This window comes from Cardiocondyla obscurior, linkage group LG10 (genome assembly GCF_019399895.1).
Source record: "Cardiocondyla obscurior isolate alpha-2009 linkage group LG10, Cobs3.1, whole genome shotgun sequence".
NCBI classification, from domain to species: Eukaryota; Metazoa; Arthropoda; class Insecta; order Hymenoptera; family Formicidae; genus Cardiocondyla; species Cardiocondyla obscurior.
Window position 1 is genome coordinate 5,832,687 of NC_091873.1, and position 20,775 is coordinate 5,853,461.

At 37.5% G+C, this 20,775-nt stretch overlaps 1 protein-coding gene across 5 annotated transcripts in view; it reads right to left on the reverse strand.

Moving 5' to 3' along the window:
• LOC139106275 (uncharacterized) overlaps positions 1-20,775 on the reverse strand; it is a 117,828-nt gene that overhangs the window by 26,930 nt on the left and 70,123 nt on the right. The gene's annotated exons all lie outside the window — the stretch shown is intronic.

Consider the following 20,775-nt stretch of genomic DNA (forward strand, 5'->3'; position numbering starts at 1 on the left):
TATATTGTCTTAATTAAAATCTCAATATATTTTAACGTATCCTCTTATCGCTCGTCGATTAATGTAAATGAAACGTAATTTAGCAACGAACGGAAGACACGTATATCTCTATTAACGCAACCGGCGTGTTACTCGTCGCCAGGCATACGCGATGATCGTGTTACATCACAATTTGGACCGGCGGAATCAGTCCGTTAATACACCAGGCGGTCGCATAGGTCGGGATAAGTCACGCATCGATCGGCGTTCCGAGTGTCCCGACGGCGAATAACCCAGGGGCTCTATCGTGAAATTTCACTCGAAGCGATACAATCTATTTAGGAATCGCAGTCTTGGCATCCTCACATCTGGCCGGGGCGTTTCGCCTCGCAGAACCGACGTACATATCCCGCGCGGCTGATCGAAAACTCGGGCCGCGTTTAAGAGAACGTCGATTCGCAAGATGCGACATGACGGAAAGGTGATCGGTAACGTCGGCGGATATAATTTAAAGGGGTGTAAAAGCGGTTTTATCGATTAAAAGGAAAGCAGAGCGTGGAGGGGAGAGAACTGCGAGTGCTTCGACCAGCCGCTCGATATTTCGGCTCGACGGGATTGTTTGAGAAGGGGCCCCCTTTTCGCATCGTGTCTCTCCTCTCTTCCTCTGTTTCTCGACCCCTCGTTCGTTTCTCTTTATCCATCGCGATCCTCCAACAGGATTTCGCGCGCCCTTTGTGTCCCGAGCCACCACCAACCATCGACCATGACCATCCTTGCGCCGGTACACGTTGAGGGAAGTGGTTATCAGTCGGTGCGTTCAGTCGCGCTGCTTTTCGAAAGAGCCGAGGGTTTTCAACGCGCCAGATTGTAAATCTGAGACGAGACGCGGGACAACGTAATAAAATCGACGGCACGATAGATGACGATCTAGATTCTGTCCCCGATTCTTTGCTCTCTCTTCCCGGTCTTATTTTGACGATTTATTCACCGGAATAGCTCGCTTGGCAACGCTTCTTCCTTATATTTATCGTATTTCGGTCGAGGAACTCGCGCATTTCTTGTACAAGTCGAATATAACTAGCGCTTTTGCTTTTAGTATCGTTTTGCTTCGTGATGTAGCTTCCGCTTCTATTTTCATTCCCCGACCCATAATCATTTATTATAGAGTCGTCGGAAAGAAGTACTTTACGTTAGCGTATGCAACTTATTATTGTTGAAATATTTTCACATCACCGAGTTGTAAAAAATTTTCGCAATTTATCTACAGCTCGGAGAATATAAAGAACGATCACCTACGCGTAAACGGCGCGTTAACTTCCCCACCCGCAATTTTACAATCGCTAAATAAATAAAAAAAAAAATTTTTATTTAATATTACGCACGGGATTAATAAATAATTATTTTTTTCACGTGTCAAGTTTCCGTCTGCTACTTTCGCGGATAAAAAAAAAAAAATTACACGCACGTATAGAAAAATAATGCCGTCTATGTTTTTTTTCGTTCCAAGATTAAAGCGTCGCGATAGAATTATAAAGATATCTTGAAAATATCGCGTCAAAGGCTACATTTTTCGTTGTTCTAACGCGATATAAAACTGCGTGTATTTCGTACGATTTCCGTGCAACGTTGGACACACCCTAGCTACATCTTCGATCGAGCTTGGTCTCTCCCCGCCGAGTCTGAACCCAAATTCGACCATGACCACTCCTTCGCAAAGTGCGTAAGGGTGCTGGTATAGCTGCAAGAGGTTGGAAGGAGCGAACGGTTTCACGAAAGACGAAGCCGGAGAGGATTGTAAAACCTACAACTCCATTATGCTCCCTTCTCTCCGTCCGTTTGTTGCGCAGGATTCTCCGAAAGGAGTCGGTTTCTCGTTGATAGGCGTTCCGACGACGTGCAAAGTGTCCCAAGAGAGATATATAATTCTAATGAGATCTTATACTTAACGTAATTCAGCAAAGCCGGACAGTCGGCGAGTGTTATTTAACATTGTTCGAGTCTTTTAAAAACCCTCGAGACAAAAACTTCTTGGATTTCCAAAGAAACGAGATAGAGAGAAAGAGAGACTCGCTTCTCGAGCCAATTTCAAATTAACTATTTTAATGAAGACTTCTAGGAAAATTCCTATTGAGATACTTAACATTTGATATAATCTTGCTGCAGCAATATACGTTGTACATTTTAAGTTAATAAATAATTGTCTTAATTATTAAAAAAAAAAGTTTCAAGCAAAAAAGTTATGTAATATCGTATTTGATTTTATTTCGAAACAAACATTATTGTAAAATGCAGTCTCTAATTAAACTACTGCATTAATTATCGCGCGAGAGATCAATATTTCTCAATAATTAAACATAAAATGATAACATTGCTAATAGCATGCTTTATTCAGATAAAGCCGAGTTCTTCGCGTACGTACGTTTGAAATAAATCAACCGACATTTATGCGAAAAATATATATCTCGTTATACCGATAGTTTTTACTAAAAATTTAAATGGTTTCCGAGATAATTGGCTATCAGCTTTTTTTTTACTAGATCTTATGAGAATTCCAACAGGTTCTATAGAGATTGGGAGATCAGATATTCGATAAGAAATAAGTAAATATTCTATCGAGCGTGCAATTCTATTATGGATTAAACTACCTTTTTAAAGCGAAACGATATTCAAGAACAAGACTGGCGGCGGTATAACTTCTCTCGACTTAAGGCCGATATAGACCGACCACCCTGACGACGTTACTCTCGCGCCTGCCGGGTGTTTACCGTTTCCTTGTACCGCGCCAACGAGCAGTATAGCCTCGGCACGTGATAAGACTTAAAAGACTGCGAAAATTGCGGAAATGGATTGAATAATAAACCTTTATCTACCAACCAGTGTTTATTAAACCTACGACAAACTCCTCCGCCGATCGATCGCGTCGCGGTATCCTCTTTTCCATCCCTCCCGCCCGCGTATGCTTGTTCGCGTTAATGTCGAATTGTTAACGGAACGCGAGGGACCAATATCGCGTAAAATATTTTTCAATATGCGAAATTCCACGAAGTTTACGCGACGATATCTGCCGCTCGAGCGTGAACCAGATACACATAGATACACGAGTCGACGTATCGATTACGCGGCGCAATTTAAAGAATTCCAGGTTACAGGAAGAGAGTTCCGATGCATTAGTTATGCAATTCGACATCGAAAGAAAAACGGACTTAATTATGCAATTACGCCGTCATCAATTTATTTCTCGAGCGCACTTCATATTAATTAAAAGATATAATTTTCCGCTGTTTATTTGTGAGTTTTATGCTTTTGCCGGAAGCACAGAATATTATTAATAAAAGAAGTGAAAAAGCTATCGTTTAACTATCGAGATCGAAGTCACGTTTCGCGACGTATATTCGAGCCGGTTAGAAGATTCTGTGCGTTTTAACTTTTGCTTCAATTATTTATAGAAACATCGTAACCGTATTTTCAATGTACATTGTGCATATTTCACGTTATTAATTTATTTTACAGCGCATCGTCATTGACGTTTACGTCAAGCAACGACAGATAATATCCGAAAACTAGTGGGAAAATTTTGCGCACAAATTAAAAGTCAATTCTAATGGAAATTAAAATACAGGGCAGGAATAATACTCGGAGTCGTTAATTGTAGGGCGTTGAGAGTCTGAAACTTTTTAAAAATAACCAGCGAAAACGCGAGCGTGCGAATGAAAATCTCTCCAGCTGGTGTGCTCGCATATCGTTCGTAGTACGCGAAAATGAATATGAAAGTACTCGAAAAATGCCAAGTGTACCTGCCTTACGCCAACGCACGCGAACAAAATAAGTGATTTATGCATCCCGTCGGAATCAAAATTCTTGACATTTTATCGCGACTTGTAATTTATTTCTTAAATATTATAAATGCAATAAATTAAATATTTTAAACAGTAATATTTTAAACAGATTATACGCAAAATTATTATATGAAATATTTGCTATTACCATCTTTAACCATTTATGAGTATAATATAAAAAATATCTTTCACTAATTTTGATTAATAATTTCTTTAAAACGTAGCTTTTATCAGTCAACTTATTATTACATAGTGAAATCGTTATTTCAATCAAAGCCGGCCGTGACGTTTTTCGAGAATCAACATTCAATTCATCCACAAGTGGGTTCTCGACTTCGTTTCAAGTAGGTATGTAAATTGAGCGCAATTTTTTCGTTAGGTGAATAAAATGTTTGTATGCATTCGTGGCACGTCTTGTCGATTTAAAAAAAAAAAATAAAAATAACATTCGACACGGCACGGAATCAAGTTCCACCCTCATTTACGTTCATTAATGGATGTCAAATTTATTAGACGATTATTATTAGAGAAGACAATTCTAAAAGATGGATTTTCAAAATTAATCAAATATTTTAAACGTGCTGAATTGTCAGATCGTGCGTGTTCCATATTAAACATTACGTCAAAAGCCAGTTATATCTGTAACAATGATTAATCATAATGGTCGTAATGGTTCCCTGTGACTATCGTTTTTCATTATCGCTTGTTTTTTTTTTGGTTTTATTAATAGAACGTCAATGAGTCTTTTTTTTTTACTATTAACAAATCAATTCATTTTAATCATTTCAAGGAAAGAGCACAGCAAAGATTATAGAAGATGCAATCATATTTTACAAACCTAAGTATTTTTAGAACAGTCCTTGCCTGATGACATCTACGATACTGAATTCCGCTTATACATTTTTTTATAACAAAGAACAACTATTTATACATATACGAGATATTAAAGTGATCGATAAGATAGATTATAATTTAATCACTGCCCACGATAAGCAGAGCTTTAACTGTTTGGTAATAAAGATTAAAACTATATCGTCACGTTTACGGTTATTTAAATTAAAATTAAAAAAAATTCTATTTTCTGAACTTCAAATACCAAAAGTTTCTTATAAAAAATTGAAAAATTTTCTTATTTCACGACAGTACTCGTTAAATGAAATGTGAATCAATCCGCGATGTCGATCTTAATTTCTAATTTCCGTTAACTAAACTATCCGTGGGGCTTTTTGGCCGAGTTGGATCAACACGTACTACGGACGGACGATTATATCATAACGGCGCCGAAAAGAAAGTCAGTTCACGACGATAATTAATCTCAATTGCCGGTCGAGGTAATACACTGCGTGGGGGTAAGCTTCGGCCACGACGACAACGGACTTCGCATGACGATTACATCAAAACAACTAGCCAGGCCATTTGTGATCGTTTGTGCCGTTAAGAGCAAGATTCGAAGGACGCCTGACGTGAATCTCTAAACACCCGTCACTCATCGCTCACGAGAGGACACGAGACTTCCGATTCGTCTATTCTTTCGCGTTTCTCGAAGACGAATTCCCGCGAGCAGCCGCGCGGTCATCAAGTAACGCAATGAGGAAATAAAAAAAAAATATAATAAAAAAAAAAACCCTTTCTGGCAGGTCAATTAGCGAGACGGTTCCACTTTGTGACAGTACCTTTTCGATTATTATCCACTGTTTACATTGCGTTCGGGCTAAAAATAAAGCTTCGCATCCGCAGTCGTGTAGCCGCTCATAAATATAAATTATACTTCGCTCCATCTCTCCGGGCGCTGATAATCAGCGCGTTAACAATCCCACAACGAGCGTATGCAAATCCAAGCGCGCTGCGCGTTAATTAATCATTTCGCAGGGTTAAAGTAACCGATTGAAATTTAACGAAATTGGCGGCGCGTTATCGAATTCGCGTTGCTGGTAATTCTAGACGCTTATCGACACCGGCGGCCGTACGATATGTGCGTTACATAAACAGTAGCCGATTAATTTTTATCGGCGAGGTGAGGTAAGCAATTTTTTGCGACAGACCGCGATGCGAGTTACGTACGAAGGCGGCGCATTATACGTACGTATATACGCAACGACGCAGCGCATCAGCCGTAATACTGCACCTGCAAAACCGACGATTGCGGGATCGATATACCCGAAATAATTGAATCGGAAGGCGCACTGGCTCGGGATGTGTACAACTCGGTCGCGTTACCCGGCTCAATTAAGAAGGATTTGCGCAAATTTCGTTTCCCCTTTCGCTCCGACACGGCGATAAGTATTTACACGCTCGAAAAGAGATAGACGTTTACGCTCGGCCCGATCCGGGTCTAGCTAACGAATTAATCTCGTGATTCGCGAAAAGTACTTCGCGTGTTCGTAATCGCACTCGACGCGAGAGTTTAACGTCGTAATTAAGAGACGGGAGTCGAGCAGGCGGTTTATACTTTTTAAACGAACCTTACCGAAGGACTCCGCGGTTTTACTTTCCCCGTCGTACGATCCGCCCGTCGACAAAAAGGAGAAAAAAAAAGTAAGGACACGCATTAAATTATGTTGCTATTTTAAGCACACAAGGTCTAAGATAATGATAGAACTTAAACTATATATAGTTTTGCGCGTATACGTATACTGGTCGAGCAACAGGCTTTTTGTCACATTCATGTTTTTATTTATCAAAGTATTAATTGCGCGATTTAACCGAACTAAAAATTTAATTAATTTGGTATTACAAACTCAACAGTGCAAAAAATAAAAAGAAGAAAAAAAATAAGGCAGAAGATAAAATGTTAAGGCAAACAAGTTGAAGAATGAGGAAGAACAGTGCGATTCGGAAATTGAAATGAAATTGTACACGAAGTACTACGCGTAGTTGTAATCCACGTATGTTTAAAGTGAGGAAGGTCACAAGTGCGCCAAAGTGTGAACAGCTGTCGCTCGGAGCCAAGAACTTATTAATGAGGCTACCGGGCGAGAGACAATATTGTTTAGTCAGTTGCATTCTCACATGTAATCGTCGAAAAAGGGGAAAAAAAAACGATACGCGAATTTATTATAACGTCCAGTTTTGGTTCGGAGGAAAAACAGATTTTAATTGTTTTTTTTCTTTTTTTTTTTGGTAAAGAAGTGAACCGTAATTTACTAAATTGCGACACGTATGTGTTAAAAGCTAGAGGGAATAATAAATTATTGATGTCGTATAACTGAAAGCATTAACTTGTTTTAGATTAGAAATTTACTTCTTTCGTAATACAGAGTAATTATCAAGCAGGAAAAAAAAAAAAAAAAAAAAAAAATTACGTTAGCACGACTCACAATTTAATGGCGCGTTTGATCATACATTTATGTAACATTGAATGCGACTTGCTGATATACATATTATATTGTACCAAAATCACGTTCTTTATTAGAAAAGCAAATAATAAAACACTTTTCACGTCAATTGTTAAATTTACTTTTGTATTATACAGTTTTATCGTTAAATAAATCAGCATAAAATAAGACGAGAATAATCCAAGCGTATAAGAAATAAGTTGTAGGCTAATTAATGAATGTTGAAACTTGCAATGACATTATCATTAATTGATTAACTATACATATAGATTAAAAAAATATTTTTTTTAATAAAAATTAAATACGAGAGAAATAAAATATAAGTCTCGTTTTGCATCACATATGTATATCAATAAATCATTTAAAAATATTATTAAATATAAAGATGCAGTTATAAAGTTTAGTTTTAAATCTCGAGTACATTCCTTTCAACGAATCTTATTTTCTCGCGAGACTTAAGTTTATTTATAATTAATCTATCCAATTTTTTATTAATGTTAAAAAATGTGTAGACAAAATGTACTCAAGAATTTATTACAATTATTTAATAAAAATTGCGATTGAAACGTGCTTCAATTTTGTAATTGGAATTAATAATTTGTATTATATGTTGTCGTAGAGATTTATACGTATTTACTGCAAACAATACGTATATTTCGCGTTGGTAAATTTAACGAAATTACAAAGTGACAATAATCGCGCGAAAGATTTCACGTTGATAAATCTGTTTTTCCTGCCGGACTGAAATTCGTGTTGTTGAAAAGCTTCGGGGCAGCATCGATTAATAAATTTCACGAGTAACAAAGTTCACCGTGTTACAAACCGCACGCCGACGTCCGAGCGGCCGTTTCAAAAACTAATTACCTCCACCCCCCCCCCTACCGCGTCGCAAATTGTTAGAAAGCGATCGCTCGTTTGCATCATTAACGTCATTAGAATCACCGCAAAGCGACGATAAACCGATCGCGCAACTGCTTCTCGGAAAAATCAACGGTAAAACGTCGCGAAATGATAAATAAGTAGATGAAAAGAATTGCTGTTTGCCGGCCACTCGAATCAGGTTTATTTTCATATACGGCTACACGAGCGCAATATTATTTCCGTCCTACCCAATATAACTAACGACGCTCCCTTTTGCAACCCTTACTGCCGTTTCGCGTCACCGGAGACGAGGCGGTTGAAGTAGGTAAAAGTAATTTGCTAATGGATGCAATTTTCTTCATTCACCAGCAGGCGTCCTACGATCGTACGACGGTGGTGTTGGTAGTTTATAATTCCTTGCGATTCCGATACGATTTACGAAAGTCGGAAAAAATATATTTCCGCTGTCGAAAAAAGAAAAAAAAAAAAAAAAAACCACCGGCATCGGCCGCCCACGTGTGATCGCTGATTGCGCGATCCCGCCCCTATTTTTCCCACCGCGAGCTTCAAGTAATTGAATTACGCGCTACGTTACGTTACAATGGAAGTCCGGTATTATCGACAGTAATGTATAGTGTCCGTGGTACGCAGCAGAGCACAATTCGTGGTTCGTGCATAAGCGACACAAACGACGTACGATGCGAATAAAGACGCGCCAATTAACGACGACAAAGCGATCGACTATCGTCAAGCGAAATGCAAATTTAGCGCAGAGATACATAGTGCGTAATACGACGTCGTTACAAATTAGTTTGAAAATGGCGTGGACGATTCTTTTCATAAGGAGAGATCGATTCAGCGAATATACGTAATGGAAATCCTCCGTGTGACCTAATTTTACGAAAAATTCAAATTTTCGTCACTCTTTTAAATATAATAAAATAAAATATATAAAAAAAAATTAATAATTGACGAATGCGAGGAAGCTTTTCATCTAAATATTTTACAGAAACAAATATAACAAAAACAATGCTCGGAGTTTATTGTAGATACGATTCTCGCTCTTCGTATTATCTCTCGATATTTTTTTCATTGTATTGAAAATAATAGCCAGAAATTTTTTAATGCAGCGGTGATGAAATCAATAACATGGCGCTGTATAATAAAAGGTTGCTTATTATTATAGCGGGCTGCACTTCGTTGAAATTGTCGATGGAATTGCAAATAATGGGTGTTGGCAATCACTTAGCCGGAATAAAACTATTCCAGTTGTAACGTATAGCGGTGAATCGCTAAGGGGTTCGGGCCCGATTGTTTTAACGTGACCCGCTTAATCGTTCTACGTACGATTCTCGTCAATTCCGCGTAATAAATAATACCGGCGCAAGATTGCTGCATCAAACATTTTTATCGAATACCTGCATGTAATTCCTTTCACGTCGCTGGCAGCCGATCATTCACGTTTGAAAGACGGGGTATCTGTCTTGCGTAACGTAATTTTTTTCGTGTACATGTCAGGAAAAAGTCTTCTAAAAATACGAAAGTAGAAACGAAGAGAGTGGTAATTTCGCCGTTCAATGATCTTATTATATGACGTAAATTGATAATGAAAATAGCACATAATTGAATATATATAACTCTCTCTCTCTCTCTCTCTCTCTCTCTCCAACGCAATAGTCTAATCTAAATATTCTACTTCAAATCGTTACTGTACGTGACACGAATCATGGCATAAAATTTGCTACTAATGCCGCACGTTGTAACAACATATTACCGGGTAGAATCTGGTTTTGTTCTCTTCTCGAACCATCAGATTTAATAATTTATTTCGCTACGAGAGAGCTCGATACCTCTGAAATTCAGTCATCTAATTGTGATTCAGGTCGGTAAATTTCAGCACGAAGATAAATTCGCGGTACGGTCATTCAATTTGATTTATATGTTTAATGTGCTGACCGAGAATAACGAAGCGAAACAATAGCGACGACGATATCGAACCTAATTTCTCGGTAGTGTCGCGATATGTAACGTTTCATTAATTGTGCACGTAATTAACAGGTGGTGTGCGACTTTATAAAGTTGACGCTTTATTGTCCAAATTTCAAAGATGTCTTTACAGTGTCAGTGGTACTGTAAAAACATCTTTAAGATTAAAAAAAAAAAAAAAAAAAAAAGAGCTCTCTCAATGACGAAGTATCATTGCCGCGCAGTAAGAAGCCTAAATTTTATATTTTAATTCATAACTTCAGTTTTAATTAGACGGTAAAGTATCCGCCATTATAACTTTGCGCGCTTGTTACGTATATTGCTATTAAAAGTTTCGTTGCGGATATACATATACAATGTACCATTATTTATAGACGTAATGCTAAAAATTTTATAAAATGTTGTTAGGGAATAAAATATTAGCTCTGGGGGGAATAATAAATTTTTTAGCGCCTCACGGCCTTCTCAATCTACTTCGTTCCGATGAAATAAAGTTCTTCAATATTAACACGCTTTTTTGGGCTTCGCGTTGGATATCGTAGAGTACGATTTAGTTGCCCGTACACGACGTTAAACGGTAAATCGATTTTTCATATCCAGCTAACCGACATTTATAACCGGACTTTCCCATGTGTAACACATTTTTAACGTTTCCAATTGATGGGGAAAAAACTTGGTAGAAAAAGAAGTGCTCTCTTTGATTGTGCGCCCAGAAATATGAAAACTGAACTATGTGTGTCGAGACCATCTCGCGATCGTCGAATAGACCCACCTCCGAACGCTGTCTCTCAATTAACGCGACAAAGTTAATTAAACGTCAGAATGTCGATTCGTCTCTCGTGCGCCGGAGCTTGTATTGAACGTCATTTTACATCCTCTATTTGCTAGACACTGACATCGACGGTTACGATCGTCGATGGTCACCGGGGCTCTTTCCTTTCGTGCCGTAGTAACGCGATATTAAATGGTTTTTATTAAAAATGTAACCGTTCTTTCTCGACGATAAATATCTCGCTTATATATATAATATATTGTATATCGAAAAGCACATAGAAATTCCTTTATAAGTTGTAACTGCAAATTTAATTAATTTCGCAAAAAAAAAAAAAAAGAGTTGAATCATAATAAATACTTTTACATCATCGACAATTGAAGTGCGTAATTGAATCTTTTGTAAAATCTTTTACCTATAAAGGCGTAAAATGACGCAAATTACAAATTTATTTCTAAATCATCGCGTCCTTTCAAACGTCGCTAAATAAACCTTCGAGATCTAATAGAATTTTGCGAGAGAACTTTTTAAATATAATAAAATGTATAATGAAACGCGTCAGAGTTTTGTAATATATTTCGCCAGCTGTTCCCTTTTCATTCCTCTCTTTTCTCGGCGAAAACATTTTCGCTCAAAAATTTTCCAACGCCGGGCAGAAAATTGTTTTTTTTTTTTTTTAATTTTTTTTTTTCCGATTTTACAATGCAACTTCGACGAACTTTCACAATTCTATTGTAGTGCAGTGTTCCTTTCATCGGAAACACGACGCGCGGATCCGACAACACGCGGTCAAATTCTTATCGGACGTGATGTCGTCTGTAAACTAGATCCCCAGGCCTTCATTCGTCAGACAAGCGATATGTCTCGACGACTGAAAGCGATCTCGGGATGCAGACGCTTCGCGTGCCTTTCCTCGTCGTTCGCGAACATTTTTATGCTGTAGCGCGAGCCGTTCTTCCGGATGCGACAGCAAGTTTCGCCTTTGTTGGTCCTCGCGTGGAGAAAGAGGATCCAGAATGGAAACATGCGTGTATTTTACAGGGAGATACTATCGTAAGTATAACGCGACGCTAACCGAGAGACTAGATTGCAAAAAATTAAATATGCTTCGTGACATATATTCGTACGTATACTTAATTTTTTTTTTTTTTTACATTATTTAAGCAATTGTAAATATTTTTAAATGACGTAAGTAACGTTCTACAATTTTTTTATATATTTTTTTTAATATTAAGCTTGATAAAAAATAAAATATAGCTGAATAAATTCGCGGAGATCGAATCAGTTTAGTAATATAAAAAAATGAGCGACTTGTGTGAATTACGGATTTAAAGAAAATCATCAGATAAAAATAGTTTTAGAGACTTAACTTTTCTTCGAACCTTTAATATGGATGAGTTTAATCGGTAATACGTGATTGACGGACCAATTCATGGAAGAATATTGGCAGTTGAACCGTTCCGCGATGTCGCGTATCGGCAAGTTAACGACGTTAGTGCTTTCGCGAAGAACTAATGTGGCGAAATTCTAGAAAATTAATTTAAAGCTGCATTACTCAAATGCACGGTTTGCCAAGATTAGAGAATTCGTGGGAACACGACTGGTAAATGTACGTTGTAAAACACACGTCACATTTAATATAAATAATATCACAAAACATAGTTAAAGATAAAGCGTGGCCTTCGAATAACATTTCCATTGTCACATAAAATGTTTAAATGGTTTTGTCCACTTATACAAAATGGGACAATGCAAGTCGTAATTATTCGTCAGCTAAACAGAAATACAATTTTATTTTATTGTGATGAAAACTACCTCTAGATTGGCTTCTTCACAATTTAATTCGCTACTCAATTCTAATTAGACTTTCATTAAACGGAAGTTAGTACATTTCGATTCTCATTTTAGCATCAAAAGCATTTAAAAGCATAATAATCACACTGCGGTATTGAACATTAGCAATTATACATTGTATAAATTAACAGTCACGAACATAAAACATATTTTTATTATTAAAACTGTCAAAATTAAACTTTTAAAATTGGAAAAAAATCTTTGATGTATTAATATTCAGATATTATTTTATATAAATACCGCAGTAATGTTTTTTTCTTAATTAAAATAATCTCTTATCATAAAGCAAAATATTGCAAGAAATAAAATACTTGTGCATCAAAAAAGAAATAATACTAATAAAAAAAAATAAAAACTTGTTTTGCTATCTCTGTTAATCTTATTAATATTATATTAATTCAATAAAATAATTTCTTGAAATATTAAAAAATTCAAAAACAGAATCTAACTGATAGACTGAAGTCACGTTCGTGTACTTGCTAATTACTCAATTAGTAATCTGTTTGAAGCTGACCAGCAGATAAAACTTGCGGCTTTTCACGATAATAATCTGTGCGACTAGCTTTCGCAAAAACGCGTTTTTTTGTTTGCCTCTTTTTTTTTAACGATGATAGAGAAAGAGAAAGTACGATCAAACGAGAGAGAGTTTGCGCCTCTCTTCCGTCGTTCGCGCCGAAACTTTTCTAAAGCCCTTCCAGCCGAACGTTCACGACGCCCGTAATTTCGCCCGGCTTGTTCTTTTCTCTTTCGTTTTATTTCCTCGGCAGGGCTCGGATAATCCAGCGCGCGCTTAATGCGGCGCGCACGTAACGTCGCTTATACGCGCCCACGCGTGCGTCGATTTTTCGGGGTTCTTACCCTCACACAGGGATACCTCGCCGTGCTTTTACGCGCACCCAACCGCCCACCATTTACCGTTGACGAGTATAATATTTTCTCTGAAGAGCGCTCTTGAACCAAAAGTCCGATGTTTACACACGGCTTCAATACCTATGTAATTTCCGACAATCGCGTCGCCTGTATCTTTTGAAACCAAACCGGTGATAAGATTTTAAAAGAGAGAAAGAAAAAAAAAAATTTCTTTTATGCAATTTTTCGAGACGATTCCTAATATCGTTGGTATTTTACAGAAATACGTTACTTGTTACAAACATGTAAATATACAGGGAAGAGTTACATCAAAATAGTTTCTATCAAGAATAGAGATGTTGTCGAATCAGTCTGACGAAATTAGTTTCAAGAATTCGTAGGTGTGTCGGTGTGTGTGTGTGTGTGTGTGTGTGAGCAGATCTACGTTTCGTAAGACGGTCTTTTTCCTACCTAGCGGGAACAGTCCGAAGACAATAAATGTGACTTAACGTCACCGCGTTTCTTTCGCGTAAAATTATAGTCGTTAGAAGGATAAAAATGTATTGGGGCATCGCGTAACAACCCGACACTGAATATCCACGTAGTAAGCATATTAAATACACACGTAGCTACGAATTAATCAAAACGCATTGCCGCGATGTAACTGTGATTGCATTTGTTAATTATGAGTTAGGTACGCGCAGAGAGAATACTCGAGCTGCAATTTAATCACGTAAATTGCGTTCGCATTGCACAATACCGGCGTGTAACATTTGACTTTAATTAATCAATATCAGTTTTCAAGGCACTCTTTCCGCAAAATAAATTCTATTCCGCGCATACGTTTGCGAGGAGAGCCAATTGCACCCGTAGACCCATGTAATGCGAAACGATACAATAAATTAATTTCTTCGCGTCGAGAGAGGATCCGCGTACGCGATATCGGCACAAAGGGCACCTGATATATCTGAATATACGTAGAGGAGCTTCGCGCCCAAGTACGCTGAAAGCTGATACGCCGAAGGGGGATCTTCCATCGCGAACGCGAAGCACCTGACCAAGCGGTTATTATTATCTGTTACTGCTTTGATTTCTGAATCAGCGATTCAGCCGAGATCTGCCGCGTCGTCTGTCGAGGCAGTAATCCGAAGGATTCTGCATTCACGTAGGAGAGCTTCCCATCCGAGACCACGCATGTCGCGAACAATGAGTATATTACATACACTGAGAATTTCTTAAGATGGAAACTACTTGTGTAACAGCTCCCGGCAGAGCCGGCTACGTGTTACGTCTTAAGCGTAAGCTTTGTTATGTATATCGTAACGGCCCTGCAAACTTTTTTTTTTCTTTTCTTTTTTTTTTCTTTTTTTTTATTCCTATCGGAAAGAATTCTAAAGATACTTCAAGCAAGCGGCATAAAGATAAGAAGAAGAAGAAAAAAAATAAAATAAAATACAATGAAATAAAATAGGAAAATATAAATTCGAAAAAATACGATTATTAATCTTAATAATAGTCCGTTATTTGTTACTATTATAATTACAGATTAATATTTTATCTTATTTTTATCTCGGAATATATCTTTCACCGAATATTTTTGAATAAAATATATATTTTATCAGAGGTTTGTTATTTTTATATGAATGCAAATAATAATCTTTGACGTTACTAACTACTTGAATCCAGAAATTTGTTCCCTTTTCGAGGAGCACAATAAAAATTATTGTGCAGTTTATCGCAGTTTATTAAATTAAAAAAAAAGCTATGAAATCATTGTAATACTGATCGGCATTGCAACTGTAACGCGATTGAACGAGCTATTTGCAACTAACGCCTCTGCCGTTTTCTCTTTCTCTTTCTCTTTCTGACATCGCAACGAAATCTCAATCCTCACAGGCAATTAAAACTTTCGCCCGAGCTCGGCTTTATCGAAACAGTCCTTGGTTAAAAAGTGAGCGCGAAGCGTAAGCAAAGGAGGTAGATAGAGAAGTATCTTTTTCTGAACGTTATCACGAGCGACGCAATGCGATGCACGAATGAAATTTTCCACGATCGCTGCTTGGTATGCGATTTCGTTGCGTATCACGTGATTTTTTTTAGACGGCACGTTCAGCACTTCGTGAAAAAATGCACTTCTAACGCAACTTTCGATTGAATAAAATTGGACTCTCTTCAATTGTTCGTAATTAATGATTTATGACAAAAACAATTTCAATATACCTCCTCTTCGTTTCAATAATTAATTAAATATTATTACATTTTATTAAATGTTATATTAATATTTAATTAAAATTTAACATTCAAAATTACGCCAAACAAGCACTCCTTCGCAAAAGTATAAAATCACAGATGTATCATAAAAATTTCAATTAAAAGGAAAATTTTTATTTACTCGATCTAGAGAGCCATAAGAATATTATGCAGAATACCGCATGTTTTTTAATCGCCATCGAGCGAAGGTTTTCGAATATATCGTAAATACAAAAATAATACAGAAAATAAGAATAAAATATTATATAAGAATAACGTTACTATCGGAGCGCTTGTTTGCAGTAATGCCTTCCATCGATATCGCGAGCTAATCAAAGATACACGCTCGCGGCGGCGTATTATTTCGTATTTCGACATTTCCCAGAAGCACCAGCGGGGGATAGCCGTGCGAATATAACTCATCGCAGAAATGAATTCGCGGTGCAACACGCGGTGGATTATTGCGCGGAGGTAATTTCACCGGTGGGTAAAATGAGAAGCGTACACAAAAGCGCGTTCGTGTTGAATGCTAGAAAACACGTTGCAGCATCAATTGCATTGCATCCGTATAATACCTCGGCTTTTTAGTTCTCTTGTTAAAGAACATTATTCAAGTGGTAGTCTTATTAACGTGCGCATTTTATTGCTGCGTTGTTGACTGATTCTTGTTTATTGCGAGAAAGCGCGTGCGGTGCAGCTTCATAAGGGAAACACACAACACCGCGCGCTGGTGCGAGGCTTATTATTTCGATCGAAATCACGTCTTTTTTGCGGGATCGCGAGAAGTAAAATCCGTGCGGCGTGTTAAATTTCACCGCGATGCAGGTATATTTTTGTACTCGAAAGAGATTTGACAAAAAAATGAGAAACACGAGACGCTAAATAATTTAAAATAAAAATAAAGAAGTCGATAATATTTAAGAAATTCCTCCCTGTTTTCGAAGTGGCTTTAATTCGCGCAAAGTTCGCCGTTTAAAATTCAGCGAACAATAAATCTTGCTATTATATGTTTATCGACTGGAGCTACTACGTGTAATTTTGTTTCAATACTTATGGGGTTCACGTTATTGCAATGGACACCTCTGATATCGACAGATACGAGTGCCGTCAGCCACGAGTGAAGGGCGAGGATGCTGCGGAATATACGAAGAGAGCTAGATTAAACGTACGGTAGGACGATAAAGGAAGAGCAAGCGAAGGATAGAGATAGAGAGAAAGCGAGAGAAAGAGGAGAGGATGAGAGAGGGAGAGAGAGAACATCGAGATTGCGGTAGGACCTCGGACCTGTTGCGCAAGAAGAGAAAGCACTCTCGATCGTTACGAAGACAAATAATCTAGAGGAACGAGCGCGAAGCAGAGACATATCACAAATGTCTTTCGTGATGTACGCGTATTTCGATAGATAAAGCTTAAAATTAATCCAACATTGATAAGGCTTGAATAATTTTTTTTTCTTTTAATTATTAAAGTTATCGCGCGAAATTTTTCGGATATTTATCGTAAATATTTCGCGGAGGTAGAAAAAAAAAAATAACGATATATTATTGATTCTCTTAAATATTTTGGTATTATTGATAGAGATAACGTGCAGAAACATATTTAAAAGACAAGTGTGATGCTTCCTTAGGTCGAGTTAAACAGCTGATTAAATAAGTTCCGAACTATCGTATCAGCCTTTTTTTTTTTTTTTCCTCTCGTGTTCTATAGAAGTAAAAGTTTCACGCGTATTTTCGCGATAAAACGCACGAACTCTTATAATGCGTAATATTAGCGACAGTGTAGGTGCACATGTTTACGCGTACGCATGTACGCATGTCAAGTGAAAAAAATACATACGCGTATACACTTTGTAACGATCTTTGATCGACAGGGTTGTATAATTTCAAGGCAACACCTTAACAAAAAAAAAAAAAAAATAAAAAAAAATATCTTTGTACTATGTATTATTCATAAAAACGAACTTGTGTCTCTCACAGTCAAATATACAAAGTCGAGCAGCGAAAGATTATACGAGGGCCCGAGTCACGCTCTCGGCAAATGAACAAACCAATTCCCAAACGCACTCGCGGCGTTCTAATTACGGCCTTGTGTACCTCACGTGTCAACTTCGGCAAGTGTAAGTTGTACATATCAACTTTACGCAACCGCTTTACAATGATGTAGATGAAATTAAGTCGCGCGCATATGCAAGCGCTCGCTAACGGATGCGCGCGAGCAAATGCCGCGCAGAAAGAAGTAGCAGCACGGTTGCAAGGTTATTTTAAGATGCAAATTACGAGCGGTTAAAAACAAGTGAATGGCGTGTCATTAAGATATCGAAGAGCACGCGAAACGACCCGATACATAATTGTCCAATGGACATTGTCGCAAGAAGAAGATTGTATCTTATCGGCGGAAGGCCGGAGAAATAGCGAGAGGTAGATACGCAGGAAGTAGATAAAAATGTATCTCATTTAGTGCAAAAAAAAAAGTGGACTGTTCTCTTTTTTTTCTTTCTTTCTTTTTTTTTTTTTTTTAATACTTTCGTTTAACCTTCGACTAATTACGCGCCGTGCGCGACGTCACATTTCTACCTAGAGGGATCATTATTTCTCTTGTGATTTTTATATGTTGTTTTATGTATCGTTACGCTCTAGACTAATTAACTTCCGGCAAAATGCGCTCCCGCGCGATAATACAACGGCGCAAATATTTTCTTTTGCTTCCCCCTCCCGCCCCCCTTTTGCTTCTCCCGACGTATTTTTTATTGCACTTCGCACCCGATACGCGCGCACGAGGGGGATGACGTTGAGATTTACTTGTTTTTTTTTCCTCTTTTTTTTTTTTTTTTTTTTTTTTTTATTGTCGTAAAGCTCCGGCGAGCACGAGTGACGCAACCGAGATAATCCGCAGAACGTAACTAAGAACGTAATGTCCTAGGTAAAGAACGGCGTAATCACAGCAGCAGAGATAGAGTCCGTTGTTGTGCCGCGCTGCATGTGTACGTCCACCAAGTACTTTGTCTCGTGACCGTGTGACTTCTCATAGGAAAAATTACCGATAAATGTCGATTAGAGATTACTTTTTTTATTTGTAATTTCCTCGAGGGGTTAAAGAAAGCCTTTCAGCACGCGCATACTCTTTAAATGTATCGCGAACAGTTAACGAAGAAACCAATGCTTTAAAAACAACGTCGCTAATAATACAAAAAACAAGTGCAATTAGTTGTAAATTATCTGTGGGTCATTAAAATCTATTCATTTGGAACTTTCTCTCTTTTAAGCAGATTTATGAAAATATAGTTGGCGATCAATTGTAATTGATATCAATTTTTCAAGCAAGCCAATTGAAATAAAGATTTATTTACTACATATTACAAAAAAAATAAAAATTTTAAACAAAATTTATATGCTACTCGAAAATACTTATTATGCATAAAATTTTTAAATGCTTTTGCGTTATAAAAAAAGAGTACCTCTAAAAAGTATACTTTGATATCTCTTTTCAATGGGCGAGCGATTTTTAATTGCTAATTGAAAGCAGTTTCAAAAAGACTCGACTCAAATACGCATCTGAAAATATCGCAGTTGCATTCGTATTTCATGTTCTCGTTCGCGTGTACGCGCCTGGTAATAAGTGACAATTTTCCGATTGACGACGACGACGACGTCGACTATTAAGGTCACGACGAAGTATGCAAGAGCAGGAAAAAAAAAAAAAGAGAGAGAGAGAAAAAAAAGGTAATAAAAGAGGGGACTACATTTCCGCCGCGTGGAGTTAAGTCTGATTTAATTTATACGACACAATGCTCTTTAAAACGTACTCACAAACATACGTAATAAATTCCACCCGATAGAATCGATTTCTTTAATATACGTGGATATATAGATATATATATATTTGAAAGCGCCGTTCCGTGTTACGACGCTAAAACTCGAACGCGCTGTTCCTTGCGGCGTATTTTCACGGAGATACTTGGCGAACTAAAATACGAAACGCTGACACGGAGGAACTGAAAATAATGCAACGGCCTTGCGGAGGTCTCGATCGCGACCTTGCACAACTTCTCTTGCCGCGAAATAACTGCGGCCACTATAGTAAATATAGCTAGTTAAAACGCTTTACTGCTAGATGATCGAAAGTATTACGGATGCTGGAGCCCGTACTCCGATCACGTATTTATCGCTGGAGGCTCGATTTACGTTTCTCTTACAACACGCACGGTCTTGAGGATACAAAATTAGAACCTCAAAACTCGGCAGCTATTTCTAAAGATGCAAGCACGATTGTTGATCACCGATACTTCGAAAAGCCGAGTACTAAAACGAAATACTGCAACGTAACTTAAATAAAAGAAATTTTAGAGCAGTGCCGTTTGATGCGTTTTCATTATCAAGTTAATTATATTTTTTTCTATCTCGTTCGCCAACAAAATTTAAGCGACTTTCACGCGACGCAAGTGTAACTGACCTTAAAGTAAATTTCAAATTCTATATGGAGAGCTTGATAATTATTGCACGAAATTTTTTTACGCGATCCCGAGTGTTTGTAAGAATATTTCATTGTTTTCCTAGATTTAACTGCATCAGTAGAAGCAGCTCAGTACTTTACAGAGTAGCATTACGCAATTACGGACCTTGTCGACGCACCATGATACTTTGAGCAGTGGTTAAGTAATGAGTTTACGTTGCCTAAGGTCTAAGTACAAAGCCGGGATTGAGATGTTCGCCCCGGTGACATTTGAAGCCCAGTTGCGAAGTACGTAGACGCGCCCACACTAATGATGTTGAACGTATCAAAGTATTATAAAACGTATTATAAAAACTACGTTATCAATATAATTTGCTACGTATTTTTACTCACGTAAACAGAAAAGATATCTTCCTTTAAAAAAAAAAAAAAACCTGAGCCAATTACTCGCATACGTAGCGGAAAAATATCTTCGACTAGATTGAAGAATCAAATAATCGAGAGATACATTTCAATATAAAAATATTATTCAAAATATTACAATCGAAAAAGAGTAGAGTATTATGTTAAATGTACATATATTGCTTCAAGTAATTTGCAATTT